Genomic DNA, 9,553 nt, shown 5'->3' on the forward strand with positions numbered 1-9,553 from the left:
CTCCTAGCGCACTTACACTTCTTATTCCCGTCGACATTGATCTGACTTGAGATATTGACTAGTATCCAATACATCTTTCTTTCACTCGAAGTTCTGCTTACACCCCCTTGCGATACGATGTACTCGCTCATTCTCCCACCCTCGACTCCCGAATTCGCAACTGACTTGGAAAACGCATGCGCATTCGTATCGACAAACTCGCACTGTCAATACGAAAATGCTGACGACGTCTAATAAAGAACTTACCCTCCAGCAGATATAGTACGCTTACAAGAGGTCGAAAATTGTAAGGCTGGACTGGAAGCGGAGTGCACAGGGTTTTTCCCTTATCTCGACCACCACAAATAGCTTTTCGTCTACTTGTAGAATAAAAAAATGTGTCAAGCAAATGCTTTTAAGTTCCAATGGGGCCATTAACCTGCATGACTGTTTTTCCTGCAACTTTACTCGTTACGGAAATGTTAACAACAGTATGTCTTTTCTAAATAGCACCCTTATATTTTGTATTCCGCAATCCTCTTGCTCCCATTAATAGCTGTTAAAAGAAAGGACATAACACAAAATTGACTTGACTCTCCTGCATAAGGACACATTGCGGATAGACGACGTACGTAAATCGTTTTTTTTTTTTAAATAAACGGTCAAATGCTTTGTGAAATGATTTGTCTTAAAGTAAGAAACAAAATAGGTTAGAGAAACAATTAACGCGCCTTTGAATGCTGCTCGAAATGACGTACAGCAAATGATGCGTCTAAAATGTTTCTCTGAACTATTGCAGCATATTTCTTACTTTTAGACAAGTCGTTTCACGAATTATTTGACAATTTTTCCTATTTTTTTATTTTCAAGTTTTGTTCAGAAATAGCGAAAGATAGTATATAAAATATCCATCGGTATTCCATTATTATTAAGAGTATATAAATCGAGTGAAAGATAAAGAGCTTTAATTTACGCTGGAATTTGAATACTTAATACTCTTTCAACATGAAAGAAAAAATTTCACATTTTCTACGCCAGTGTAAGATTTTACGCGTAAAATAACTTACCATTGAAGAGATGAACTTTTGAAAACTTGATTTACATAGCAGTAGTTGTTCGTGAAATATTTAAATTTTTCCTCAAATCAGTGCTTGAGTTATTGTTAATTACCCTAATTACCTTCAAGTAATCAAGCCTCCACCCCCTGTTTTTTCAAAGCTAGTTCTCACACTATCAATTTGATACTCCCAAGTTGTCCATTTCCTCCGTCTTCATTTGGCTACGAAAATTAAGGACAAAACTCCATTGAGTAACTTGCAGGGAGTGTTGTTTTTCGCTCTGTGCAAACTATTTGGCAGACAAGGAAAATGCACAGTCGTCAGTCAACAGCCATCAGTTGAGGGTTTGTGTGAGTACAATGTACACCAACGAAGAGATGGTACAGATGCTACTCATACGTGGAGGATGTAAGTACTACAGTACTGTTCTGCATGCACCCCGTTGTAAATAGGAAGAAATTATTGCAGTTACTGTGCTGCAAAGTTACATTCCCCGTGGACGAGTAACATTTTACCTTCTCTTCATTGGTGTACACTTTGCTGGCACAAAGCTGCAACTCAAGGCTGCTGACTGAATGACCAGTGTACATTTCTGTTGTTTCCATTTGTTTACTGTTAGCTCCGGAACGCGGACGAGTTATGTTGTCCCAAGTACCTGCGCTGTGTACTGTTACAGGAGAGCAAAGTCAGTTTTGAGTTACATTTTTATTACGTGAATAGTACAGTGCGATACGTTTTTGATAGCGTCTTGAGGAGAGTAAGTGGATTACGGAATAAAAAATATAGGAGGCTATTTAAAAAGACGTTTTGGTGCTCCTATCCGCGTAACGAACAAAGTTATAAGAAGGGCAGTCATGTTCGTTAATGTTCTCCTGGTAGCTACACAATATTTGCTTTATACTTTTTTTTTTTTTGCTTCTAGATAAGAAGTTATTTTCGGTGGTTAAGATAATGGGATACCCTGTCTGTATACAGGGTTGTTCATAAGTACCAGGCGGTTATAATTAAACTGCAGCTACTCGCGGGGGTTCCAATGCGGGCGGTAATTTTCATACGACAATGAAAATCTGTGGAACGGATTTACAATGGAAAAAAATAGTTGGAATTTTGGCCACCAGATGCAAATCTGGTGCTATGAATGCAAGAAAGACGTGTAGAAACGTTTCCGCATGTCATGGACTACGACCGGGACGTGGGCAGAAACTGTCATGCAAGTGAGAATGGAATAATTTTGACTTTATTACTAACCGCCGCTTACACAATTTATTAAATGTGAGCCCCGGAGACGCCGACGAGAAGCTGCAACCGTAAAACGACGTGATGAACAACTGCTCGCGGCAGGTAGAGTGGAATCTGAGCAGGTGCTTAGGCCGGGTGCTGTCGTAGCAGCATGAAGGACTTCAGCGATTCAGCGAATTGCGCGCACGTGCTCTTCTGACCGTGTTGATGTTCACTGTGTCATGGAATAGGGCTCTCAGACATGTGAGTCGCTTGAAGACTCCTTAAGTAATAGAACCCAGTACATTGTCCTAGACGGCCACTGTTCATCTGAGACAAGGGTATCGTCAGGAGTGCCCCAGGGAAGTGTGATAAGACTGTTGTCGTACTCCATATACATAAGTGATCTGGCGGACAATGAGGCAGCAATCTGCGGTTGTTTACTGATGATGTTGTGGTGTACGGGAAGGTGCCGATGTTGACAGACTGTAGGAGGGTAAAAGATGACTTAGACAAAATTTCTAGTTGATGTGATGAATCAGAGCTACCTATAAATGTAGAAAAATGTAAGGTAATTCAAGTGAGTGGGAGAAACAAACCCGTAACGTTCGAACACAGCATTGGTTGTGTACCGCTTGACACAGTCACGTCGTTTAAATACACTACTGGCCATTAAAATTGCTACACCAAGAAGAAATTCAGATGATAAACGGTTATTCATTGGACAAATATATTATACTAGAACTGACATGTGATTACAATTTCACACAATTTGGGTACATAGATCCTGAGGAATCAGTACTCAGAACAACCGCCTCTGGCCGTAATAACGGCTTTGATACGCCTGGGCATTGAGTCAAACAGAGCTTGGATGGCGTGTACAGGTACAGCTGCCCATGCAGCTTCAACACGATACCACAGTTCATCAAGAGTAGTGACTCGCATATAGTGACGAGCCAGTTGCTCGGCCACCATTGACGAAACGTTTTCAATTGGTGAGAGATCTGGAGAATGTGCTGGGCAGGGCAGCAGTCGAACATTTTCTGCAACCAAAAAGGCCCGCACAGGACCTTGAACATGCGGTCGTGCATTGTCCTGCTGAAATGTAGGGTTTCGCAGGGATCGAATGAAGGGTAGAGCCACGGGTCGTAACACATCTGAAATGTAACGTCCACTGTTCAAAGCGCCATCAATGCGAACAAGAGGTGACCGAGACGTGTAACCAATGGCACCCCATACCATCAACGCCGGGTGATACGCCAGTATAGCGATGACGAATACACGCTTCCAATGTGTGTTCACCGCGATGTCGCCAAACACGGATGCGACCATCATGATGCTATAAACAGAATCTGGATTCATCCGAAAAAATGACATTTGTCATTCGTGCACCCAGGTTCGTCGATGAGTAAACCATCTGTGATGCAGCGTGAAGGGTAACCGCAGCCATGTTCTCCGAGCTGATAGTCCATGCTGCTGGAAACGTCATTGAACTGTTCGTGCAGATGGTTGCTGTCTTGCAAACGTCCCCATCTGTTGACTCAGGGATCGAGACGTGGCTGCACGATCCGTTACAGTCACGCGGATAAGATTCCTGTCATCTCGACTACTAGTGATACGAGGCCGTTGGGATCCAGCACGGCGTTCCGTATTACCATCCTGAACCCACTGATTCCATATCCTGCTCACAGTCATTGGATCTCGACCAACGTGAGGAGCAATGTCGCGATACGATAATCCGCAACCGCGACAGGCTACAATCCGACCTTTATCAAAGTCGGAAACGTGATGGTACGTATTTCTCCTCCTTACACGAGGCATCACAACAACGTGTCACCCGGCAACGCCGGTCAACTGCTGCTTGTGTATGAGGAATCGGTTGGAAACTTTCCTCATGTCAGCACGTTGTAGGTGTCACCACCGGCGCCAACCTTGTGTGAATGCTCTGAAAAGCTACTCATTTGGATATCACAGCATCTTCTTCCTGTTGGTTAAATTTCGCGTCTGTAGCACATCATCTTCGTGGTGTAGCAATTTTAATGGCCAGTAGTGTATATAGACGTAACGTTGCAAAGCGATATGAACTGTAAGGAGCGCCGGCCGCGGTGGTCTCGCGGATCTAGGCGCGCAGTCAGGAACCGTGCGACTGCTGCGGTCGCAGGTTCGAATCCTGCCTCGGGCATGGATGTGTGTGCTGTCCTTAGGTTAGTTAGGTTTAAGTAGTTCTAAGTTCTAGGGGACTGATGACCACAGCAGTTGAGTCCCATAGTGCTCAGAGCCATTTGAACTGTAAGGAGCATGTGTGAATTGTGGTAGGAAAAGCGAAAGGTCGACCTGTTTATTGGGAGAATTTTGGGAAAGTGTGGTTCATCTGCAAAAAAAGATCGCATATAGGACGCTAGTGTGACCTTTTCTTAACTACTGCTTGGGATCCACATCGAGTTGAATTAAAGGAAGACATCGAAGCAATTCAGAGGCAAGCTGCTAGATTTGTTGCCGGTAGGTTCGAGCAACACGCTAGTATTGCGGAAGTGCTTTGGGAGCTCGAACGGAAATCCCTGGAGAGAAGGCGGATGTTCTTTCCGAGGAACGCTATTCAGAAAATTTGAAGAACCGGGATTTGAAGCTGACTGCAGAACGATCCTACTGTCGCCAATATACGTTTCGCGTAAGGGCCACGTACCTGGGGTACGAGGAATTAGGGCTCGTACGAAGTTGTATAGACTGCTCTGTTTGCGAGTGGAAAAGAAATGACTACCAGTGGTACGGGGTAGCCTCCACCATGCAGAGTATGGTGGCTTGGAGAATATGTTTCGAGATGTAGATATAGATAGGCGTGTCCAGATTGAGCAACTACAGGGTGGTCCTAAACTGTATGTCAAAAATACATCGGCAAATCGCCCAGAAGTTCACGTAAGACCTCCTGTAGGAAGATGTAAGTGTGGCCAGTTAAACGACTAGGTAGAATGTACGGTTCTACTAAGTTATTGTGCACAATGCCTGCCCAAACATAAACGGAAATCAATTCTTGGTAGGCATGTGCTATGGTGCCTTGTGGGTTAGCATGAGCCCACAGCTGTTCAACATATCCGACCGCGTATGAGGTAGCCTCGTCAGCAAATAAGACATCTGCAAGGAGGGTTTCATTGCCTACCGTCTGCTGCGCGTACCAACGAGCAAAGTTGAAAAAAACAGCAGGGAAACTCCATGTAGATCTACATCTACATCTAGATCTACATGGATACTCTGCAAATGACATTTAAGTGCCTGGCAGAGGGTTCATCGAACCACCTTCACAATCCTCTATTATTCCCATCTCGTATAGCGCGTGGAAAGAATGAACACCTGTATATTTCCTTACGAGCTCTGATATCCCTGATTTTATCGTGGTGATCGTTCCTCCCTATGTAGGTCGGTGTCAACAAAATATTTTGCATTCGGAGGAGAAAATTGGTGATTGGAATCTCGTGAGAAGATTCAATCGCAACGAAAAACGCCTCTCTTGATGAATTCCAGCCCAAATACTATATCATTTCTGTGACACTCTCTCCCATATTTCGCGGTAATACAAAACGTGCTGTCTGTCGTTGAACTTTTTCGATGTACTCCGTCAGTCCTATCTGGTAAGCATCCCACACCGCGCACCAGTATTCTAAAAGAGGACGGACAAGCGTAGTGTAGGCAGTTTCCTTAGTAGGTCTGTTGCATTTTCTAAGTGTCCTGCCAATAAAACGCAGCCTTTGGTTAGCCTTCCCCACAACATTTTCTATGTGTTCCTTTCAATTTAAGTTGTTCGTAATTGTAATACCTAGGCATTTAGTTGAATTTACGGCTTTTAGATTAGACTGATTTATCGTGTAACCGAACTTTAACGAATTCCTTTCAGCACTCATGTGGATGACCTCACACTTGTCGTTATTTAGGGTCAACTGCCACTTTTCGCACCATTCAGATATTTTTTCTAAATCGTTTTGCAGTTTGTTTTGATCTTCTGATGACTTTATTAGTCGATAAATGACAGCGTCATCTGCAAACAACCGAAGACGGCAGCTCAGATTGTCTCCCAAATCGTTTATATAGATAAGGAACAGCAAAGGGCCTATAACACTACCTTGGGGAACGCCTGAAACCACTTCTGTTTTACTCGATGCCTTTCCGTCAATTACTACGAACTGTGAGCTCTCTCACAGGAAATCGCAAATCCAGTCACATAACTGAGACGATATTCCATAAGCACGCAATTTCTCTACGAGCCGCTTGTGTGGTACAGTGTCAAAAGCCTTCCGGATATCCGGGAATACGGAATCGATCTGAAATCCCTTGTCAATAGCACTTAGCACTTCATGTGAATAAAGAACTAGTTGTGTTTCACAGGAACGATGTTTTGTAAACCCATGTTGACTGTGTGTTAATGGACAGTTTTCTTCGAGGTAATTCATGATGCTTGAACACAATATATGTTCCAAAATCCTGCTGCATATCGCCGTTAACGATATGGGCCTGTAATTTAGTGGATTACTCTTACTACCTTTTCTGAATATTGGTGTGACCTGTGCAACTTTCCAGTCTTTGGGTACGGATCTTTCGTCGAGCGAACGGCTGTATATGTTGTTAAATATGGAGCTAATGCATCGGCATACTCCGAAAGGAACCTAATTGGTATAGAGTCTGGTCCAGAAGACTTGCTTTTATTAAGTGATTTGAGTTGCTTCACAACTCCGAGGATGTTTACTTCCACGTTACTCATGTTGGCAGCTGTTATTGATTCGAATTCTAGAGTATTTACTTCGTCTTCTTTTGTGAAGGCATTTCGGAAGGCTGTGTTTAATAACTCTACTTTGACAGCACTGTCTTCGATAGTATCTTCATTGTTATCGCGCAGAGAAGGCATTGATTGTTTCTTGCCGCTAACATACTTCACATACGACCAGAATCTATTTGGATTTTCTGCCAGGTTTCGAGACAAAGTTTCGTTGTGGAAACTGTTATATTCGTCTCGCCATTGAACTCCACGGTAAATTTCGAGGTTCTGTAAATGATCGCCAATCTTTGGTGTTTTGCGTCTGTTTAAATTTGGCATGTTTGTTTCTTTGTTTCTGCAACAGTGTTCTAACCCGTTTTGTGTACCAGGGAGGATCAGGTCCACCTTGCTGCACTCGCTGGACAGTGCGTCTAAGGCGTTCAGCTTGACCGGGTTGCCTCCAAAGACGTCTCCGACGATTGTCTGGTTGAAGGCATATGCGACTGTCATCGGTGAAGAGAACGTGATGCCAATGCTGAGCGGTCCATTCGACATGTTATTGGGCCCATCTGTACCGCGGTGCATGGTGTCGCGATTGCAAAGATGGACCTCACCATGGACGTCAGGAGTGATGCGTATTGCGCACAGATTGAGTCATAACACAACGTCCTGTGACTGCACGAAAAGCGTTATTCAACATGTTGGCGTTGCTGTCAGGGTTCCTTCGAACTATAATCCGTAGGTAGCGGTCATGCACTGCAGTAGTAGCACTTGCGCGACCTGGGCGAGGCATGTCATCGACAGTTCCTGTCTCTCTGTGTCTCCTCCACGTCCGAACAACATCGCTTTGCTTCACTACGAGACGCCTGGACACTTCCCTTGTTGACAGCCTTTCCTTGCACAAAGTAACAATGCGGACGCGATCAAACTGCGGTATTGACCGCCTAGGCATTGCTGAACTACAGTCAACACGAGCCGTGTACCCTTCCTGGTGGAATGACTGCGACTGATCGGTTCTCTGACACCCTCCCTGTAATAGGCGCTGGTCATGCACGGTTGTTTACATCTTTTGGGCGGGTTTAGTGACGTCTCTGAACAGTCGAAGGGAGTGTGTCTGTGATACTACTGAAAATCGCTGAGTGCGCTGTGTGCAGTCTGTGGGTGGTTGGGCTCATTGTTGCAATATTCGCTTGTGTAGTGTTGGGCAGTTGGATGTGAACAAAAGTGGTTCAAATGGCTCTGAGGACTATGGGACTTAACTTCTAAGGTCATCAGCCCGTAGAACTTAGAAATACTGAAACCTAACTAACCTAAGGACTTCACACACATCCATGCCCGAGGCAGGATTCGAACCTGCGACCGTAGGGGTTACGCGGTTCCAGGCTGTAGCGCCTAGAATAGGGTGACCAAATTATTTTCGGTGAAAACCGGGACACATTCACCCGGGTGCCAATAGACACCTTATTTCACATGTACCCAGGTTTCTTAATTTTAAATATTAATGTTTTGTTGATACATTTTGTTAACCCGAATATTATAACTAATAAGAGGATACAGAAGATTGATATAATCTAGATTATCTGTGTACTTAATGACATTTAATAAACGTATACCGTAATAAAGAAATGTATTACCATTTTACAAAATTTTACAGCCATTCAACTTTTAATCAATTAATATCAACATTACTGAGCACTTGTAGATAGAATTGACTATCCTTGGAGAAAAGGGTATTTTTCACTGTCTCCAGCCTTCTTGATCATGTCTTTGATCTTTGAGACACAGTGATAAAACTCGGCACAATCCATTTTGTAGTTGTACAGGATCTGCAGGATTGCTTCAAGAGAGTCCACCTCCATTCTGTTTCTTTCATCAGACCACTGGATATTCATGAACGAAAATATTCTTTCCACATTGGCATTATGGGCTGGGATTGCAAGTAAATACCTTGCAATTATTACCAACTCAGAGTAATGCTGAAGACAGTCACAGCTTTTAAAAAAAACTCACCCACTTCTCATGACATTCTAGTGGTGTTTTTTTTCTTCATTCCACTTGTGAAGACTTTCTTCAACAGAATTTGTCAGTAACTTTCCCATTTTGGCACTCTCTTCAGTAACATCCAATCAAACACCGGCGATGAGGGTAATAATGAGGCGCTCCTCTTGCTGAGATATTCTACACAAGTGTCATAAAACTTGTTAACTTCTTCTCTAAAACTCCTTTCCGCTGCTTCTGATACTTCTGCTCTTTTAAGGACAGACTTAACATTAAAAGAAATGAACTGCTGTTCTCTCCTCTTAGTAACAGTTTGCAGAGTATTTTTCAATACATCATTTACCTCTATTACACTTTTTGTGCTTCCCTCAATTTCCTTTATCCCATGCTGCAAAGTGCTAAGCTGACTGTGAATGAACCATAAGTAGGCTTCACTTAAAGGGTTACTGAAAAACTGAACCAATATTTTGGGAGCTTTGTCTTCATTTAGGAAAAAATCTTTTAACGGTTCAAACAGGGGCTTACCCTTTCAACTGCTGGAAACAGTGATAACCAGAGA

This window comes from Schistocerca piceifrons, chromosome 3, assembly GCF_021461385.2.
Source record: "Schistocerca piceifrons isolate TAMUIC-IGC-003096 chromosome 3, iqSchPice1.1, whole genome shotgun sequence".
NCBI classification, from domain to species: Eukaryota; Metazoa; Arthropoda; class Insecta; order Orthoptera; family Acrididae; genus Schistocerca; species Schistocerca piceifrons.